This window comes from Chiloscyllium plagiosum, unplaced genomic scaffold (assembly GCF_037043375.1).
Source record: "Chiloscyllium plagiosum isolate Xiang-an unplaced genomic scaffold, Cpla_swu_hap1 HiC_scaffold_10, whole genome shotgun sequence".
Classification (NCBI taxonomy): domain Eukaryota; kingdom Metazoa; phylum Chordata; class Chondrichthyes; order Orectolobiformes; family Hemiscylliidae; genus Chiloscyllium; species Chiloscyllium plagiosum.
The window spans coordinates 66351673-66373402 of record NW_028270148.1 but is presented as its reverse complement, the minus strand read 5'-3'; the positions used below and the strand labels follow the sequence as shown (position 1 = coordinate 66373402).

General features: G+C 40.8%; 1 long non-coding RNA gene across 1 annotated transcript in view; it reads right to left on the bottom strand.

Moving 5' to 3' along the window:
• The window catches only part of LOC122553232 (uncharacterized), a 59422-nt gene that overhangs the window by 18848 nt on the left and 18844 nt on the right, over positions 1–21730 (bottom strand). The gene's annotated exons all lie outside the window — the stretch shown is intronic.

Sequence of the window (21730 nt, the reverse complement as noted above, 5' to 3'; positions counted from 1 at the left end):
TGTATTCTTAAGAAATAAAGCTGGAGGTGAGAAATATTATTTGATCTGGCCTGTGTTTCTATTGAAGCTACGGATTCTCTGTAAAACTTTGAAATTTCCAGTTAATTGCTAAATGGTGAGCCCCAACAATGTCTGACCATTTTCATTCTTCCTGGCTTTTGTGCCCCAGGATTGAGGGAAAATGATAATATTTTACAACAGTAATTGTCCTGTTAGTGACTGTATTTCAGTAGTTATCTTGATCTTCACTAAAAATTTGTGACCCTGCGGTTAAAGGTATTTCACAGTATATAGCCAGTCTGACACTCTGGATTACTCGTCTCAGCACTTACAAGAATGGGCAAAATAAAATCTTTAATTCTCCAGTTGCTCTTTTGTCATTCCTTCCACAACAATTAACACCCAAAAGGTGAAAATATTTTGCACATCTTGAACTCTCGTCAACTGCAGAGAAACCATTCATAACAGAGTCACAATGTTATCTTGCCAAAATGTTCATCTTTAAGGGATAACGTATGTAAGTTATTTCCAGACCAAGTGTCTTTGCATGAGGTTCAAATGCTATATTTTTAGCATGTAGACAATGTGAGCAAAAATTGTTATTCAAATCTTACTCGTGATTCACTAATGCATCTTCAATATAACTTAAAAATTTCCCGATAGAATATATTAATCAGTCTGCCAGACACCATTGGTGGAAATCTATTTAAGAACACTATTCTAAATGATAATTGTCATTAACACAATAAAAGATATGCAAGGAAATATCTTCTGTCTGTCTGACCAAAAAGTATAAATATTTTAATTGATGAATTGATAATTATATGAGCAGGTGCTGCTTACATTCATGGATTGATTTAAACACTTAGACACTAGCGAATGTTCAGCTTTTCAGTCCCTGGGATTTATCCAAATCTTTTCCATTCTCTTCATGACCTCCTGACTATAATTACAATTTAGCACTTTCTCATAAACAGCAATTGATATTAATTGTACAGATCCAACATGTGCTACTTTATATTACATTTGAGAACCTCAGGCTGGTGTCAGCACTGAGTACATCTGAAAGCCGACTGACCTACAGAAATATCTCCATCAGTGGTAGAGATTGAAATCATGTGCACCTATAGCAATCGCATGATATAGTTCTCACTGTCATAATCTAAAACCAAAGTGCTTTGCTTATTTTTACCATGTCAAGATAATTATGATTAATTCATTCATTCATCGTAAGTAATCAATCATATTATTTTAACAGTGGAGAAAGAGGCCATTTGAGTCATCGTGTCAGTACTGGCTCTTGAAAGAGTTACCTACCTAATCACATTCTTCAGCCCTATCTCCATAGCCCCCCTAAATTAATCACTTTCATATATATATATCCAACTCTCTTTTGAAACCTCCCATGGAATCTGTCCCCATCCCTCTCCCAGGCAGTGCATTCCAAATCCTAATAACTCTCTCAGTATTGTGGTTTCTCCTCATCTCACTCTTAGCTCTCTCGCTGACTATCTTGAAATTGTGACCCCTAATTACTGACCATTTAATCAGCAGATTATAGCTCCGATCTCAAAACATTTCAGGGTAGGCCATATTTTGACCAAGCAGAGTCAGTGCTGCGCATAGTTCCAGCATGCAGTGTATATGTGAGCTCATTGATCACTTGGAATTTATTGTGCCTTCTTCGTAACACACTGGAAACTATGTCTCATTATTTTTGGCATCATCAAAAAGTAAAAGATTTCAGAATAGACCTCACAATTCCCAAATTTCCCTTGTCTTTCAGAGCCAAGTTGACAGAAGGCCGAGATCAGGTTTCTCTATGTAACAATGACTGTTATTTATTACAAATAAATAGATTCTTGCTACAAATGAGCAATTATTAACCATTGACATTTTACTAAGAGTTAAAACTTCCACATGATGAAACTCTCTCACCACACACATACACGCAGAGACAAAACTACATGAATGGTATGGATGGAAAGAAAGACTGGGAAGGTGGTCTCCGTCCACAGGATTCACTGACCTAGAGTCATAGAGTTATACAGCATGGAAACAGACCATTCAGTCCAATCAGGCCATGCCTAACATAATCCCAAACTAAACTAGCTCCATCTGCCTGCCCCTGGCCCATATCCCTCAAAATCTTTCCCATTCATGTATTTACCAAATGTCTTTTAAATGTTGTAACTATGCCCACATCCAGCACATCTTCAGGAAGTTCTTTCTCCATGCGAGGCACCGTCTATGTAAAAGATTTGTGCCTCATGTTTGTTTTTAAATATTTCTCCTCTCACCTCAATAATGTTGTGCTTAGTCTTGAAATCACCCAACTAGGGAAAAGACACCTACCATTTACCCTATCTTAACCTCCTGTATTTTATAAACCTCTATAAGGTCAGCCATCAACCTCCTACTCTCCAACGAACAGAATAGAAATGGACTACTATGTTCATCCATCATCTCAGTATTCACTCTGACACTTCTATGACCACTGGGGTCAAGAGACAAAATCTCCCCAAGACCTCCAACTAAAGAAATCAGACTACCTTTGATTAAAAACAAAACACAGAGAATGCTGGAGAAACTCAATGTGCCTGGCAGTATCTGTGGAGAGAGAGAAAAGCAGAGTACAGGTTGAGATCAGTACGAGTGTTTTTCAGAACTGACTTAGCAGCACCCAGCGAACCTCCATCCCAAAGTAGCTGAAGACCCTCTGATCCATCTCTGAAGTAGAAGCCATTAGTATTCACCTGCACCTCTCATCAGTTCAAAACTTCCACCTCAGTGGATGCTCTTTGTGTAGCTCACAATCTGGTGAGCGCTTCACCAACATGTCTCTGTGCTTGGAGAAAGTGAGGACTGCAGATGGTGGAGACCAGAGTTGAAAAATGTAGTGCTGGAAAAACACCAACATGTCTCTGTGCTTGTCGAGAAAGAAAGTCCCCAGGTCTCCAGCATTCAGAGAATGGCCAAAATCACAGGTTAGTCCCTGGCAGAAGTTGTTTACATGGTCTCACCATTTAATGATTTTGCCAAAATGCACAGATACTCACAGGAATATCAGGCAGTCAGTAAGACGAATGAGACAGTCCACAATGAGAGGCTCTGAACTGAATGCATCTGGCTGTGTCTATGAAGAGGTTGGCAATCGTCATGGAGACTCAGGTTCAGCACTCTCTTAGAATTAGTGGTAAGGCAAGAAGAAGATGAGACACCTCTACTTCATGCCAGGGAAACAGGGTGATCCCAGCAGGCACTCTTAGGAAAGAGGAGCCCCAAACAGGATCCCCGAACTTTCTTCTTGGGACACTGCAGAGAAACCAGGCTTCATGATCTTTTTGAATTGCTGCTCCTCATTCTTCTTTCTTCAGTTACTTTTGTTTGTTTTCATGAGGCACAGAATAACTAGTTCACACTTATGAAGTGTCTGACTTGTTGATTAAGAATCACAGCTCACTGCAACTGATACAGGTAAACTAATTGGCTTTTTTCAGGTTTGAGGTTTCTTTTTACTGTGGAAGTATGATAGCTTCTGGCCAAACTGTCATACCCTCAAGCAGTTTTGTTACCTAGCAGCCAATCATACAGTTGCTATCCTTCCAAACATAGTATAAACTGTTTGAAGGGCATCTTTACACATGCAGCAAACTTTTCCAGGGTCTCCGAGAAAGTTCTGACAGGCAGGCAGGGGAATGTTATGAGGCAGTAAGGTAAAACTTCACTTGTCCAACAGCAGATTATAATTTTGCTTTTAAATTCTCAGAAACTTTCAGACTGGTTGACTTTACCAATCCTCATGGTCCAGGCAGCTCTTTAACATTTATCAGCATGGCATGAGTATTCATTAACAACATAACTTGCTTGAATTACATTCACTGACACAACTTTGTTATTCAAAAATGGGAACCATATGTGTTCCAAAATCCAAACATGACGACATGTATTATTTCTTGCACCACAGAAACTAGGAGCTAGTTTATGTACAAACATTACATTAGCAAGCACACAGTTCATAAGATCAGTTCTGAAGAATAGCCATATCAAACTTGAAATATTAACTCTGTTTTTCTCTCTCTCTACAGATGCTGCCAAACCTGCTGAGTTTCTCCAGTGCTTTCTGTCATTTATTTTGTAAATATACAGCTTGGGAGGCAGCACAACTGTTTGCAGCACTGAAGATCACAGCAGCACTGTAATGCTTTTGTATGAAGGACATTAGTGAACTCATGAATGCACATTTGGGAGGGCAATTTGTCCAATTCAGCATAGGCCAAGACAGTGAACTTCCCTGAGCTGTGGGATTAGCAGCCATCACTGGTTTCCCTCAGGTACAAGGGGCCAGCAGTGACACATATGGTGCACTCAAACTCTACAGCATCATTACGCATGAACGGAGAGGGATTTCACTCCTCAAGGTCCAGCTCATTTATGACCACAAGCAATAATTTCTATCGGTGTGCACTCTACTATCTAGGTTACTGTGATGATATTTACATTTTGCACAACTAATTGATTTATTGATTGACTTACTGTGGTCACATGTATTGACATACAGTGAGAAGTGTTGTTTTGTGTGTTATACAGACAGACTGTAATAAAGTGCATCAGGGTAGCAGAACAGAGTATAGAATACAGTGTTACAACCACAGCAAAGATGCAGAAAGAAAGATCTGCATTAACTGAGAGGTCCGTTCAAGAATCTGACAACAATGAAGCTGTTCTTGAATCTATTCATATGCGTAGACAAACCTCCAACAAAACAGGATGGAAGACAGTATAACCAGGGTGAGAGGGGTCTTTGATTATATCGGTCACTTTCCTGAGGTGGCAGGAAGTATTGATAGAGTTAATGGATGTAAAGCTGGTTTGTGTGATGGACTGGGCTATCTTCATGACTCTCTGTAGTTTCTAGTGGTCTTGGAAAGAGCAGTTGTCAAACCACACTGTTATCCATTCAGAAAGGATGCTTTCTGTGGTGCACCTATAAAAATTGATCAGAATCCTTGTGGATGTGTCAAATTTCCTGAGCCTCCTGAGGTTCCTAACTGCCAGACTCCTGCATGTTTACAATTCTGCATCATCTCCAAGATTGACTTATGAGTGACAAGGAATACTCCAGAATCATGCTTAATGAGCCCTGTGTACAACCCTCAGACTGCGATACACCCACCAAGGCAATCACTGAACAGACAATTTGTCTTCTGAAGATATGCTTCTGGTATCTGAAATGCTCAGGGGAAAGCTCTTTAGCACTTGGTGGACAGGGTAGTGATTGTTTGCTGCATCCCACACAACTTAATTCAATTGGCAAGATTGAGAACTTAGAAGATGAGGAAGCTGGACCAGCCGTATGCCTCCTCAGATAAGGAAGAGGGGAGATCAACGGAAATGCTGAGGAAACCAATGCAATACTGAAATGAAGCAGACAGGCTCGTGATAGCCTGACAGCAGCTTGATTTGAGGCAAATTTCTTTGCATTAACATATGTGGACAATCAGAGGCATTAACTAATTGTGGTACAGAGCTGTTTCTTCCCTCAAGGAAAGGCTTGCTTTGTAAATGTCAAACATTAAGATACTGTGATTGTCAATGATTGTAATTGAATTGGCTCCCTTTGCACCAACAATCTCTTGTTCAGCTTCCTGGCCAGGGGATCAGAACGGCAATCTGCAAACTTAAATGAAGACCATGCTTCAAGCCTGTATTTGAAAGGGGTATCAACACTCATGGAGTGGTAGAAAAATGCTAACTGACTGTCACAACATGAAGCATGTATCTTTAACTTCCCACTTTTCGGAAGTTATGTTTCTCTCAGAGGATAGCAATGAATGAGAGATTCAAAGCTCTTTACACTGCTGCTCACACAAGTATCCAGGGTCATTATTGCCCCTCAAAGCATTCTACAAGGAAAACATGAACAGTCAGATATATTAACAGATTAAAATGGACTAAAGTAATATAGTACTGAGGGTTGTTTAGTAGGACAATAGCCAAGAAGGACTTCAATGTTGTTTTCATTTACTGCCACTGCATCGTGATTGGACCTTGGTGTTGCAGGGCACTTCAGAAGGGTCCTGACATGAGTCCCTGGTGCCAATGTTCCATTCCCTCACAGTCAGTGCCTAATGGTATCTCCCTCACCCCTTTGGAAGATGGGGGCATGATGAAAAAGCTGACGATGCCTGGGACAATAAGCTTCTTTGGCGAAAGTGAGGCCTGCAGATGCTGGAGATTAGAGTCGAGAATGTGATTATGGAAAAGCACAGCAGGTCAGGCAGCATCCAAGGAGCAGGAGAATTGATGTTTCAGGCAAAAGCACTTAATCAGGAACGATCGCTGAAGGGCTTTTGCCCGAAATGTCAATTCTCCTGCTCCTCAGATGCTGCCTGACCTCCTGTGCTTTTTCAGCACCACACTCTCAACAATAAACCTCTTTGTCTGGGTTTGGGGAATGGGATCTGGAGGCTGAAAAGTAAAATGAGAAGATTTAGTCCTATCAGAAACCATGAACCATCCAAGGTTGCTGCTGCATATGCAACTGGGAATAACTGAAGGTTTTCACACTAGCTGGCTGTTGATATCCAATCTCCCTATATCCCCATATATGCCCTCACATATCCCTACATATCCCCATCAGTACGGCACGGTGGCACAGTGGTTAGCACTGCTGCCTCACAGCACCAGAGACCTGGGTTCAATTCCCGACTCAGGCGACTGACTGTGTGGAGTTTGCACATTCTCCCTGTGTCTGCGTGGGTTTCCTCCGGGTGCTCTGGTTTCCTCCCACAGTCCAAAGATGTGCAGGTCAGGTGAATTAGCCATGCCAAATTGCCCGTAGTGTTAGGTAGGTGGGTAAATGTAGGGGTATGGGTGGGTTGCGCTTAGGCGGGTTGGTGTGGACTTGTAATCTAATCACATATCCCCCTTCGTCTCCTGCCAGCTCTGTGGTCTGTTGTTTGAAGTGGATGAGAAGCCTTATGTAGTCACCACCCTTTCGATCCACAAATGGACACGTCTGTATTTATTTTGCCTATTCTCCTCCAGCAGGAGAGAAGAATTCAGAGACAGTAGCACAGTACATGAGTACCTGGTGTGCACTGTAAGATACAGATGGAGATGTGAATTCCCCAGAGCTGAGATTGCCTGCATTACTTCCAAGTATAATGTGAGGAATGTTAAGGGTTAAATGGTTCTCTCAAAAGAACATTCCATCTATGGAGTTAATGAACCTATTGCTGTATGTGATTTTTGGACCTGTTCAAAGCCATGTCCTCTTCTGAACTGCTTAAACGTTGTGTTGTTTTTTTTGGTGAGGACCTGTTTCACAAATAGAAAACAAAATAAAGACTTAACATTCACTTATTGTAGTAATTGCTGAGTTGTAATGTTATTATCATTGAAACATCCCTCTCCTATTCCAATTGCATCTTTCTGCAGAATCTATTAACTTGAGAGTATGACGCCCAAAGGCCTGGATCTAGACATTGGATCAAACCTGAATGGGGATGGTTGGATTAAGGACCAACCAGCAAGCTCTGCTAACCGATGACCTAAAAGTCTGAATAGTGCTACAACGTGGATCTCAATAGCATCTAAAAAGTCATTCCCTTTACTGTTGTACTGGTTACATGTTTCCCAATCTATGTGAAAGTGAAATTCTCTCATGATGAACATAGCTTTGCATTAACATTCTTCTCTGTTTTCTGTACATATAAACATCACCATGACTGTCAGGAGTTGTGAAGAACAACCAGTATCTTCCAATGTCTGCTGTGCCCTAACTCTATCCATCTACTATCTCATCATCTTTATTAGAAATCTTCCTACTGTGTTTAAATGGCAAAGCACCTGTCTACATCAACTTCTTTGTCCTTTCTAAAGATCCCTTACTCTGGAATGGATAGTTCCCAATCATGTAAAGCATGCATCAGGATCTTTGTCCTGTAACTGGGCTGGACAGGAGAGCATTGGGGTAATAGGATCTTAAAGTGACAGAAATATTGATGAGGATTGCAATGGTGAAGCAGAAGCAAGTGACCTTACAAAGTTAGAAGTGGGTAGTCTTTTTCATACAGAGCATATAGGATCAGAAGTTTAGCTTATAGCCAGAAAAATGCACTGAGCTATGAACAGTCTGATTTAAGTTGAAACTGTGACATGAAAGGCAAATTGATCTGTTGGTAGGGGAGAGAATTCTTGTTGGGGATCAAAAGAAACAGGTTTAGTCTTTTCAAAAGCTTTGCTGAAGAATATTGTGACTTGTGCAAGAATGAATATGTGAGAGACGGTCTGACAGTACAGATGCATTTGATTAATCCTGAAAAATGGCAGAGAATTAGAGCTGGGTGTCAATAGTTTGCCACATGGAAGGTTGCTCCATGCTCGTGGATAATGCTGCTGAGAGACAGTAAATAAATAAGGGAAAGGAGGGACTAAGGATAGATCTGGCAATGCTGGTGTAAATATGGGAAGAGCAGTTATTGCTGCAAATTCTGTAGCTATGATCATGAAGACAAGATACTGCATTCTGATGACAAGGTAGTTGTAATGTAATCATGGAAAGTGATTTATGCTGGATGATTTATAGATTGAAAAGAATGCTTATGCTTTTCAAATGTTAATGCTCCCAGAGAAAATAGCTTTTCACTTGTGATAGCTCACCTTCATTCAAAGGCTCTGAATATACAAAGCATCAGAGAACATCAGCAATGCTGACAAGCTTCTATTAACAGTGCGTGTGTCATGTGTACCAGGAAGGAAGCTGTAGTGAACATTTTTAACTGATAGAATCTTCTGAGCCAAGTTCAATTTACCTCAAAAGTAGATCTTTAGCATTTGACTTTAAGAGCTTGGTTTAGTCGTAATAATCTCCGAATACTGTTGATGTAAAATTTAGGACTAATTTTTTTGGGGCAAATAACCAAAAGTTCCTGACTCACAAAATAATTAATGGCCCAACTGATTAATTCCAGGTGAAGACAAAAACTGCTGATTTCCATGACCTGCGAGTCAATGCTACTATGCTTTTGTTTCATCCTTTTTGGGTGGCATGGTGACTCGCATTGCTAGGGACCCAAGTTCAATTCCTGCCTTGGGTGATTGTCTGTGAGGTGTTTGCAAGTTCTCCTTGTGATCCTTTGGATTTCCTTTGGATGGTCTGGTTTCCTCCTGCAATGTGACAATGTGCAGACCAGGTGCATTAGAGGTTGGTCTTCAGAAGGTCAGTGTGGACTTGATGGGCCGAAGGGCCTGTTTCCATATTGTAGGGTATTTAATCTGATCAAACAGCAGCTTGCCTTCAACCTCCCTGTTACTTATAAGAACTTATTGGATCTACATGTGAATATTCTCCATTTAACTGTCTGCAGTAAGTTAGGATTCATATTCACCATGTAAATACCTTTCTCACAAAGCGATAATTGGATAATTGTACCTGCCATGCCAACTTACACCAGCCTAGAAAGGGAACTATTTAAGCTGTTGGGTTTCATGCCTGCATGCAGTCAATTCTTACAAGTTAAAACTATTAAACAACTAAGAATGTTGCAAGTTTTTATCTATTTTCCAAAACTTTTGTGGTTCTCTCCTATTCAATGTTTCTTGCCCTTACGTTTTGTGTTGTTATGCATCTGATTCAACTCAAATTTGTTGTCTCCAAGTAAACCTTCTCTGTGAATTCTCTGTTTCATTCATAATTCTTAAATTTCTTCAGTTAAGGAGATAAGGTACTGTATTGTCCTCACTGTGCTATTATCAGCTCACTTCCAGTAATTTCCTGTTAGAATCAAGAGATGAGCGTAGTCCAAGTAGCCAAGTGCTGAAATGTGGCAATAATGGAGCTACATTCTCTTTTTCTTTATCGACTGAAGACACATTCATTTAATTTCTGTCTTTGGTAATTGAACTGCAGAGTTTTTAAATAGATTTGTAATCCTAGACAAGACTCACTTCCTCTATTCCCTCTTCCTCGACAATGCACGGTCCCCCACACTGCCCACAATGCCTACCCTCAGTAATGTTCATTTGTTCACTCTTGACACTGCTCAACCCCCCAATTTGCTCATCCCTGACATTGCATATTCCCTCACATCTCCAACAGTACTCATTGACCTTTGCTCCCTTATGCCCTGACTGTAATCACCCACACTTATCCCTGACTGTAATCACCCACACTTATCCCTGACTGTAATCACCCTCCTAGGCGAAAGCGAGGACTGCAGATGCTGAAGATCAGAGTCTAGATTAGGGTGGTGCTGGAAGAGCATAGCAAGTCAGGCAGCATCCGAGGAGCAGGAAAATCGATGTTTTGGGCAAAAGCCCTTCATAATGGCCTCATTCCTGATGTACGGCTTTTGCCCGAAAAGTCAATTTTTCTGCTCCTCGGATGCTGCCTGACCTGCGGTGCTTTTTCAGCACCACTCTAGTCTGTACTCACCCTCCTTTAACCCTGAACAATTCACACTTCCTCACCCTGAACATTGCTCATTATCTCCTGCCAAGGCCACTCCCAGAGGGTAAAAACAGTAAACTGGGTGAATGACTCAGATTGATCTTGCATAACTCAACATGAAGCTGCAACATGACCAGTATACTCATTCCAATTATTTTTATTCTACACAGGTTTAACCTTCTGGGCTGACAATTCTCACCATTCACAACCCAAGCAGTGCTCATTTTCCCTCCCTCCAAACAACACCCCAAATGTTGATCCTGCCAAGAGGGAGATGATGAACATTGCCTGGGGAGGATGAATATTGATGGGAGGGAGATGAATATTGTGGGTGGGGAGGGAGCTAAGTGGGTGACCAGTGTTCAAAGGGAGGTTGGACACCATCAGGAGAGGAAAGTGAATATTATCAGAGGGAGATTAACATTCTGAGGGTGTGGGTGATGGTGATGAACAGCTTTGGGGATGTGCATTGTCAAGAAGGTGCTAAGCTTTAACAAAGGTGATTTACTTTGACTATAATCCTGAGCAGACTTTAAACCTTCTAGGCCAAGGTCATAGACTCACTGGCATTTGCAGTGCAGAAGGTGGTTAATTAACCCATCATATCAACGCTGGACAGAAAAATATGACAATACTGTAACATTTTCTAGCTCTTTGTCCCTAACCCTGGAGGCGATGGTAATGCAAGTGAATATCTAAACTCTGCTTAAATATTTCTGCCTCAAACACACTTTCAGGCAATGAATTCTAGACTCTTTACACCCTCTGTGTGAAAAAAATCTCCCATAATTCTCCTCTTAGTTTTCTATCACTTATCTGAAATCTATGTGTCCTGGTTATGGTCCTCTCTGCTAATGCATTAAAATCTTTGCCTTTTATAATTTTATACAGCTCTGTCAGGGCTATGACTAACCTTCATTGCTCCAAGGAAAACAACCCCAGCCTATCCAAACTTTACTTATAGCTCAGACCCTCCAGCCCACTCAACATCTTGTGAAATCTCCTCTTCACCCTCTAGAGTGCAATTGCATCCTCTCTGTAATGTGATACCCAGCACGGCTTACAGTACTCCAGCTGTGACTTAACAAGCATTTTATAAAATTCCAACACAATCTCTGTCTTGGATCACAGAGTATGTCCAAACAGTTCTTTTCAGATCTGTTTAATGTAGTTAAGAGATGACTCAGCAATAGCAATTTGCTTAAATATGAACATTTATTAAGCAATAAATAAAGACAATAAGGAAGGAAAAGAAAGCGATTAGCCTGTCTGTTAGAGACCTGTCAATCGAAGGTTGCTCTGGAGGCTTCGGCTTGTTCCTGACACCGCTCACGATCCCGAGCTGAGGTGAAGTCCAAAACCTCAGAACGAAACTCTCTCTCTTATACAGTGTAACAAGCAGCCAGTTACACTGAAAGCCAGCTGAGCAAGTACAGAAAGCAACATTGATTATGCCATCTTTGGCACGGACAGGAATGTTCACAGGATTAGTTCAAGGTCATATAGCTGTTGAATATCATTAGCAGTGGTAGCACTTCAGCCCATTCAATACACCCTCCCTGCTTTTATGTTCTACATCTCAGCTATTACAGGTAGATATCCCATTTGCCTTCTTAACAGCCTTACATACCTGCCCTGCTATCTTCCAGGATCAGTAGATATCCACAGCAAGGTCCCTTTGATGTTTTGTACTTTCCAGGGGAACACAATTCATCGTATATTCCTTTGTCTTGTTACTGCTCCTTAAGTGTATTACCTCACACTTTTCCCAGATGGATTCCATTTGCCACTCCTAATAGGTCTGTTGATATCCTCCTTCAATTTACAGCTATCCTAATTCCTTACCAACCCACAATTTTCATGTCATTCACAAATATTTCGATTATACGCCCTGTATTCAAGTCCAAATTACTACTGTACAACATGAACAGCAAGAGCCCCAGCACTGAGCCCTGCAGAAACCCACTGGAAACAGACTTCCAGTCACAGAAACATTCCTGAAAAACCACCTTCTGCTTCCTGCCTCTCAACCACCTTTGGATCCAATGTGCCACTTTTCCTTGATTCCCATGGGCTCTTGCTGATCTGGTTAATCTGCAACTTGACCAAAAGCCTTGCTAAAGTCCACGTATACCATAGCAAATGCATTACTCGCAAGAATACTTCAAATTCCTCTACTAATGATTTGCCTTCTATCTTTTTTGGCTCATATGCAAATATTAGGTCCAGAACCGTTCCTCCCTTATTGGGAATTGTATATACTGGATTAAAAAGTTATTCTGGATGTCTTTTAAGTATTTTGCTGCTATGATCGATTCCATAATCAATATTGTGACCACCCACCTTGCTTTAACCCCCCGCCTTGATCTTACCTGAATATCTTATGATCAGGAATGTTGAGCTGCCAACCTTGCGCATCTTTCAGCCAAACATCTGTCATAGTTATCATAATCCCACATGCCTAACATGCATCCTCAGCTTCTCTGTCTTATTTGTTAGACTCTTTACAATTGTATTCCATTTACCTTTGCTAAACTCACTTCTTTCTTATCTAGTCTATGTTTCCTCTAGTTTTGGACTCACCTTCTTCGAGTTCCATTGCAGCTTCTCTCCGCTCTGAATTGTTTGTCAGAATCCTAGTCTAATTCAGGTTAAATCAACACCAAGAGCATTAGCTAGCAAGCCACTTTGCAAGGATGTTGGTTCCATTCCTGTCCAGATGGAAGCCATCCATCTTGTATACATCCTACCTCTCAGTAACACTCCCAGTGCCTCAGGAATCTAAAGTCCACCCTCCTCCACCATCTCTCCAGCTACACATTCAGTTGCTCTGTCCTACTCAAGGATCCTTAAGAGTCATAATCTTTGGATTACTGCCTGAGCCATGTGCAAATTGACTTAGGGACAAGAAAATTAAGAAAGTAAACATGTAGGGAATGATGTTGGAAAGAGGGGTTCCATTTCATGGGGCATTGGCATCAGTTTTGGAACGGGAGATCTATACTGATAAGATTGTCTCCACCTGAACCAATCTGGAACTAGTGTTCTAGCGAAAAGGATAAATAAGGTGGTCACCAGGACTTTAAACTTGTGAGTCAGGGGGAGAGGGAAGGGAAAGGGAAAGCAACAGAAACTATGGTGATAAATGAAAAGGTAAGCAGCAGGTTAGTATGTATGCAGGATGGTTTAAGTTCAGGGCAGACTATGAAAGAACCAAAAATGAAGGATAACTCAGGAGATGTTAGAGATGTTGTGAATCATGATGGTAAGAAAATTAAAAGAAAGGCACTTTACCTGAATACTTGTAGCATTCGTAACAAAGTTGATGAGTTAACGGCATAAATCATTGTGAATGAATATGATTTGGTAACCATCATGGATACATGGTTGCAGAATGGTCATGACTGAGAATTAAGTATCCAGGTGTACCAGACTATTTGGAAGGACAGACAGCAAGGTAAGGGAGGTGGTGTAGCTCTGATATTCAAGGACGACTTCAGAGCAGTGCTGAGAGCTGACATCGGTTCCATGGAGCATGAGGTCGAATCGATTTGGGTGGAAATTAGGAATTCAAAGAATAAAGATTCACTGATAGGTATAGTCTATAGGCCACCAAATAATCACATTACATTGAAGTGGGCAATAACCAAAGAAATAACTAATGCCTGCAAAAATGGTATGGCTATTATCATGGGGGATTTTAATCTGCATGTAGATTAGTTGAATCAGTTCGGTCAGGGTAGCCTTGAGGAGGAGACCGTTGAGTGTATCCATGATAGCTTTCTAACAGTATGTAATGGAACCGATGAGGGAGCAAGCTATCTGAGATCTGATCTTGTGTAATGAGACAGGAATAATTAATGACATCATAGTCAGGGATCCTCTTGGAAGGAGTGATCATAATATGGTTGAATTTAAAATCCAGCTGGATAGTGTGAAGATAAAATCCAATACCAGGGTCCTGTGCTTGAATAAGGAGGATTATGATAGAATGAGGGAGGACCTGGCTAATGTAGACTGGAAAGAGAGACTTTATGGTGCGACAGTTGACAAGCAGTGGAGTACCTTCAAAGAAATGTTTCAAAGAGTTCAGCAAAAATATATTCCAGTGAGAAGGAAGGACTGTAGGAAATGGGGTAATCTGCCATGGGTGTGTAAGGAAATAAGGCAGGCTACCAAAGTGAAAGAGAACCATTCAAAGTGGCCAAAAACAGCAGGAACCTATAACAATGGGAAAAGTTTAAATGTCAATAGAAAGCCACAAAAAAAAGCTATAAAGAAAAGTAAGATAGAGTACGAGAAAAAATGTAGCACAGAATATAAAGACAAATAGCAAAAGTTTCTACAAATATATAAAATGAAAAAGAGTGGCTAAAGTAAATGTTGGTCCTTTAGAGGATGAGAAGGGGCATTTAGTTATGATGAAATGGCTGAAGCATTGAGCAGGTACTCTGCATCAGTCTTCACAGTGGAGGATACTAATAACATGCCAGTAAGTGACAAAGAGACGAAGGTAGATGAGGAACTGGAAACAATTATTATTATAGAAGAGTTAGTGTTGGGTAAGATAATGGAGCTAAGGATAGATAAGACTCTTGGCTCAAATTGGAATGAATCCCTGGGGACTAAAAGAGATAGCTGGAGAAATAGCAGGTGGGTGATAATTTTTCAAAATTTGCTGGACTCTGGGGCAGTCCCAGCAGATTGGAAAACAGTAAATGTGGCACCACTGTTTAAAAAGGGAAGTAGACAAAAGATGGGGAATTATAGACCAGTGCACTTAATCTCTGTAGTGGGGAAAATGCTTGAGTTTATTATCAAGGAAGAAATAGGGCAATCTGAAAGAAATTGTCCCATTGTACAAACACAGCATGGGTTCATGAAGGGCAGGTCATGCTTCACAAATCTTTTGGAATTCTATGAAGACATTTCAAACAAGGTGGACAACGGGGACCCAGTGGATGTAGTGTACCTAGATTTCCAAAAGGCCTTTGACAATGTGCCGCACATGAGGTTGCTGCATAAGATAAGGCTGCATGGTGTTAGGGGTAGAGCATTAGCATGGATAGAGGATTGGTTGACTGACAGGAAGAGGAGACCGGGGACAAATGAGTGCTACTCTGGCTGGCAATCAGTGACTAATGGTGTGCCTCAGGGATCAGTGTTAGGACTGTAATAATTCACAATTTATTTAGATGATTTGGAGTTGGGGCCACGTGTACAGTGTCAAAATTTTCTGATGACACTAAGATGAGTGGCAGAGCAAAGTCTGCAGAGGACTGTGAAACTTTGCAGCGGAACATTGAGTGAGTGGGTAAAGGTCTGGTTAATGAATACAGTGTTAGTAAATGTGAAGTCATGCATTTTGGTAGGAGTAACAGCAAAGGAGATTATTTCTTGAATGGGAAAATGTTGCAGCATGCTGATTTGCAGAGGGACCTGGGTGTCCTTGTGCATGAATCACAGAAGGTTGGTCTGCAGGTACAACAAGTAACTTGGAAGGCAAATGGAATTTTGTCCTTCGTTGCTAAAGGGTTGAGTTTAAAAGCAGAGAGGTAATGTTACAGTTGTACAAGATGCTAGTGAGGCCACACCTGGAATACTGCATGCAGTTTTGGTTTCCTTACTTGAGAAAAGATGCATTGGCACTGGAGGAGGTGTAGAGGAGGTTCACTAGATTGATTCCAGAGTTGGCTTATGAGGAAAGACTGAGTAGACTGGGATTATATTCATTGGAATTCAGAAGAATGAGGGGGGATCTTATTGAAACATATAAAATTATGAAGGGAATCGATAAAATTGAAATAGGTAGGATGTTTCCACTGGTCGGTGAGACAAGGACAAGAGGGCATGGCCTCAAGATTAGAGGAAGCAGGTTTAGAACTGAACTGAGAAGGAACTTCTTCACCCAGAGGGTTGTTAATCTGTGGAATTCCCTGCCCAGAGAAGTAATTGACGCTATTTCAGGAATCGCTTTTAAAGCTAAGGTAGATACTTTTTTGAAAAATAAAGGAATTAAGAGATTTGGTGAAAATGCGAGTAAGTGGAGCTGAGTCCACAAAAAGATCAGCCATAATTTTATTGAGTGGTGGAGCAGGCTCGAAGGGCCGGAGGGCCTACTCCTGCTCCCAGCCCTTATGTTCTTATGTTCTATTGTACTCATGACTGTGAGTCACCGGGAGTAATCTGGAGATTACTAACCTTGAAATCTTGCTCAACAATTTCCAACTTCAGTCTCTAAAGTCAGCTTGCTGGACCCCATCTCTTTCTTCCTCTGTCACTGGCCTCACTACAGACCATAACCCCTGGCTCTTCCTTCCGAACGCTCTGAAGAGCTCTAAATAAATCTGTATTTAAAAACAGGATGAATATATTTCAGATCAAATCTGCACGATTATCATAACCTCTTACCACTATCATAGGGTATCGTGTTGCATCCCAGGCAAGGTGAAATCGACAAGTAGTTATCTAAACTTCCCACTTATATCTGCAACATATGAGTATGTTGGAACATTCTCAAGGTCTTGAGGCACATTGGCAACTTGATTTTTAGTCAGTCACCAATACCTTGTTAGAAGAAACAATTCAAGAAACAGAACAAGTTTGCATGATGTTCCACTGTTTATTAATTCAGCAGAAATATTAGTCCATTTAACTTAAATGATTTAAATCTGCAATAATCTGACACACATAGGATTGTTATATGAATGCATTAAGTGTTTGCTAATAGCAACAGAGATAATTTCTGCATCTTTAAACACATGACATCAATTAAAGAGTAAACTTCAATTCATGCCTTGTGCTTTTCTTGCCTCAGTTAACATCTTTCCAAAATCGCTATCATTATGCTCTCCTTGAATAATCTAACTTTCACGCTAATTTTTGTAAAATTGAAGCATTCTGCACCTTGGTCTAAATGATGTCTGAACTCAGGATCCACCATTTTCACTGATGTTGGGGAAAGACAAAAAGCTGAATGTGTTCATACATCTACAGTTCTCAAGGCAGAAGCATAGTGCAACATTCCAACAGCCTTCAAACAGAAGCAGTGAAGGCAACTTATATTCCTGAAAATGAAATGGTGGACTTGGACATATGAGGGAAAGGTCTCAATTCACTGTAATTATTGGAATGAAATCCGATAGCCCAGAAGGAATGGTTAAGTTTTGAAATTAATTAGCCTGTCTATAGTTGAAAAAAGAAAGCTCTTGCATTTTCAATAGATGTTTGTTGACCTATGTGCTAGTTGGCTGCTACCACACCGTATCATTATCACAGCAGGTTGGTTTTTAAGTTTATGAATTAGTTAACAACTCACAAAAGTTATAAAGAAATGATCTGCTTCTGATGTGGGGCTATGAATGCAATTTTTGTTAAAGGACTGAATACTGTAAATTAGTATTGGTTTTTGTAATGACTAAGTAATTGAAGGAAATGTTTGTTTATACAAAGAACTAATACTTGAAAATCTATCCTTTCTGTCTTAAAGCTATTCAAGGACTCTGCTTCCACCATCTTCTCAAGAAGATACTTCCAAAGACTCATGGCCATCTGAGAGAGAGAGAAAAAAACTGCCTTATCTCAATTTTAAATGAGAAACACTTGATTTTTAAACAGTGATCCCTAATCGTAGATTCTCCCTCAAAAGGGAACATCTTCTTCACATCTACTTTGTCAAGGTCCCTCTGTATTTAATATAGAATCATAGAGTCGTCCATCATAGAAACAGACTGTTCAGTCCAACTAGTCCCTGTTGAACATGTTCCCAAACTAAACTAGTCCCACTTGTCTGTGTTAGGCCCATATCCCACCAAAGCTTTCCTATTCATGTACTTATCATATCTTTTAAACGTTATGATTGTACCTGCATCCATCACTCATCTGGCAGGTCATTCTACACATGAGCCACTCTCTGTGTAAAAAAGTTGACCTTCAGATGCTTTTTAAACCTTTCTCCTCTTATCTTAAAAACATGCTCCCTAGTTTTGAACTCCCCCACCCTCGGGAAAACACCTTTGCTATTCATGTTATTTGTACCCCTCATAATTCTATAAACTTCTCTAAGGTCACCCCTCAACCTCCTATGCTCCTGTGGAAAAAGGTCCCCGCCTACCCAGACTATTTTTATATCTCAAACCCTCCATTCCTGGCAACATTCTGCTATTTGCTGCACTATGAGTTTTATTTTCCATAATAACCTATGATGTGGCACCTTTTCAAATGCCTTCTAGAAATCTAAGTCCAGCACATTCACTAGTTCCCCTTTAACTATAGCAGGAATTACCTCTTTAAAGAACTCTAAGAGATAAGAACTCTAAAACATGATTGCCTTTTCAAAAACACATTACACGATTATCTTGTACTTATCCAAGTGCTCTGTTTCAGTTATCTGCAATAATAGTTTTTAACATTTTCCTCCTATAACAGATGTTAAGCTGTAGTTCTCTGCTTTTTTCCCTCTCTCTGTTCTTGGAGAAAGGAGTTATACTTGTCGCATTCCAATCCATTGAGACTACCTCCAATTCAAGGGAGTTTTGGATAATTAAAGTGAATGCTTTAACTAACTCACTAGCCAATTTTTAAAAGACCCTATGGTAAAGTCTATCAGGACTCAGCCATGTTATTTTTAAGCCATGCCTTCAGCTCGCTAATTCATTTTATCCAACAGCAATTTGCACATGGCATGCATAAAGCTGTAGAGACTATGATCATTGAGGTTTTGTTTCTTAATTTGGTATCTTGATCCTCAACCTAATAAGTAGAACCTCCTTCCTTGTCATGTCTTTGTTGTTAGTATCCACACAGCCAACAATCACTGGAATCTCCCACCCACACTGCAAGTTCTTCTCTAGCCTTGAGCAGATGTCCTGACCAGGCAAAAGTGAGGACTTGAGATGCTGGAGATCAGAGTCTACCTTAGAATGGTGCTGGAAAAGCACAGCAGGTCAGGCAGCATCCAAGGAGCAGGAAAATCGACATTTTGGGCAAAGGCCTTGACCCCTCAAACTGGGCGAACAACAAACTATGTGGACTCATGCTCTTTGCTGCAGAGAAAAGTGTCAATCCATCCTATACTGTCCGCTACTAGCACTGCATTCCCTCTTAGTACTTAGTCTTGAATGGCTTCCTGTACCATGGTGTCATGTCAGTTTGCTCAACCCCACTGCAGCTCTCACTCTCATCCAGACAAGGCAAAATAACTTCAAACATGTTGGATAATTGTAAAGACTACCATGTTCTCTGGATTTTCTCAGTTGTCTCATATACAGTCATATTCTCATGTCCCTGAACACTGACCAAACTTGAGCAATCCAGTTCCAAGAGGTATGATTGCCAATTGGTACAAAGAATCAGGATAACTTTGCCCTCCCTGATGCATCATACTGTCTGTGGTTCGGCCTGCAGCTCGTGGACTCTGAGACATAACTATTTGAACTCCAACATTTACAACGAACATGTTTGCATAAAACTAATAGTTAGGAACTCCCACATACTGAAACTTTGAAATATCATCTGTCCTGCCAGCCTTAATGTGTTCTCATAAACTACTTCATTATTGTAGTCAAATTTTCTATCTTTTTAAAAATGTCATATTTGCCTTACCATAATTATTAAACTTACTAAGCTGCTGTATTATTATAAAACCCCTACAGAGTTGAAACAATTTATTCAGCCAATCAAATCTACACTAAACCACTGAAGAGTATCCCATCCATGCACATGATCCTTACCCTATCCCTGCATTCCCCATGGCCAATCCTAATAGCCTACATATCCCTGGACACAATGGGCAACTCAGCAGTCCAATCCACTAAACCTGTACACCTTTGGCCTGTGAGAAGAAGCCAGATGGCCCGGAGGAAACCCACAGGGAGTATATGCAAACTCCACACAGACAGTCGCCCAAGCTTGGAAATGAACCTGGATCCCTAGTGCTATGGGGCAGCAGTGCTAATCATTGAGCCACCATGTTGCCTCACTAATTTGAACATTAAGAAAAGAAAAATCTTAATAACTTCCCAGATACTCAACTAACCAGCTTCTTCTTTTGAGCAGTGTAAGAACCAAAAAGCTGAAAAGGTTTAGGAAATACAATAGGAATGGAACACAGTCCCTCAGTCAGTCTCTCTTGTACGTTGCAACTTGATTACTAAGACTGTGGAAGGGCGATTGGACCTGAAACACTAATTCTGTTTTCTCTCCATAGATGCTGCCAGACCTGCTGAGTTTTCCCAGCATTTCCTGTTTTTGTTTCTGATTTCCTGGGTGAGGTTCCCAATTTGTTATAGTTCCAGATTGGATATTCCAAAATGTTAAACTCTCTGATGAGGTAGGATTTTACTGGTGCAGGTTCTTTTTTCTCCCACCCCTGTCAGTTGACCACAACAAGGTTAATTTAACCACAGATCACTTCCCTTATGGATACCCTTCTTCCAGCCTCAAATTAACTTATGCTTTGTTGTTACAAGAGATCACAATCCAAACTGATTGATTTAACGCTTCCTTCTTTGAAGGGCTATTGTCTAAAGTTCCCATTGACCCGGCGTGACATTCTATGTGTATGCCTCTCTCTCCCCAGGCAACCTGTTAAATAACATTTTTGACTGTACCAGTCCTCTTTTAATAAACACATTTTGCAATTTAAAGTTAAAAATATCCGTAGTGTTTTGGGTGTATGACCTGTGATCATGGCATATGGACAGTATAAATTCAAAGTATGGTCAGTGGGGGCATGAGTTGGCAAAGGTTTTGGCACTTAATAAGCATAGGGGCTGCAAGGGCCTTGGGATATATGAGGCTTCATCTGTCTGCATTAGTTGGCACTGCATTGATATGAAGAGTATGGAGGGGTCATGAAAAGTGAATGGAGGTGATGTTTGTGGGGGTACAAGATTAGATTAGATTAGATTACATGATTAGATTACAGTGTGGAAACAGGCCCTTCGGCCCAACAAGTCCACACCGACCCGCCACCCACCCATACCCCTAACCTAACACTACGGGCAATTTAGCATGGCCAATTCACCTGACCTGCACATCTTTGGACTGTGGGAGGAAACCGGAGCACCCGGAGGAAACCCACGCAGACACAGGGCGAACGTGCAAACTCCACACAGTCAGTCGCCTGAGGCGGGAATTGAACCCGGGTCTCCGGCGCTGTGAGGCAGCAGTGCTAACCACTGTGCCACCGTGCCGCCCACAAGGGATGCTTTTTTTAAAATGCCTTTTTAATAAACAAAATTCTTTCTGGCAGGGATTGACTCCATTTAGCAA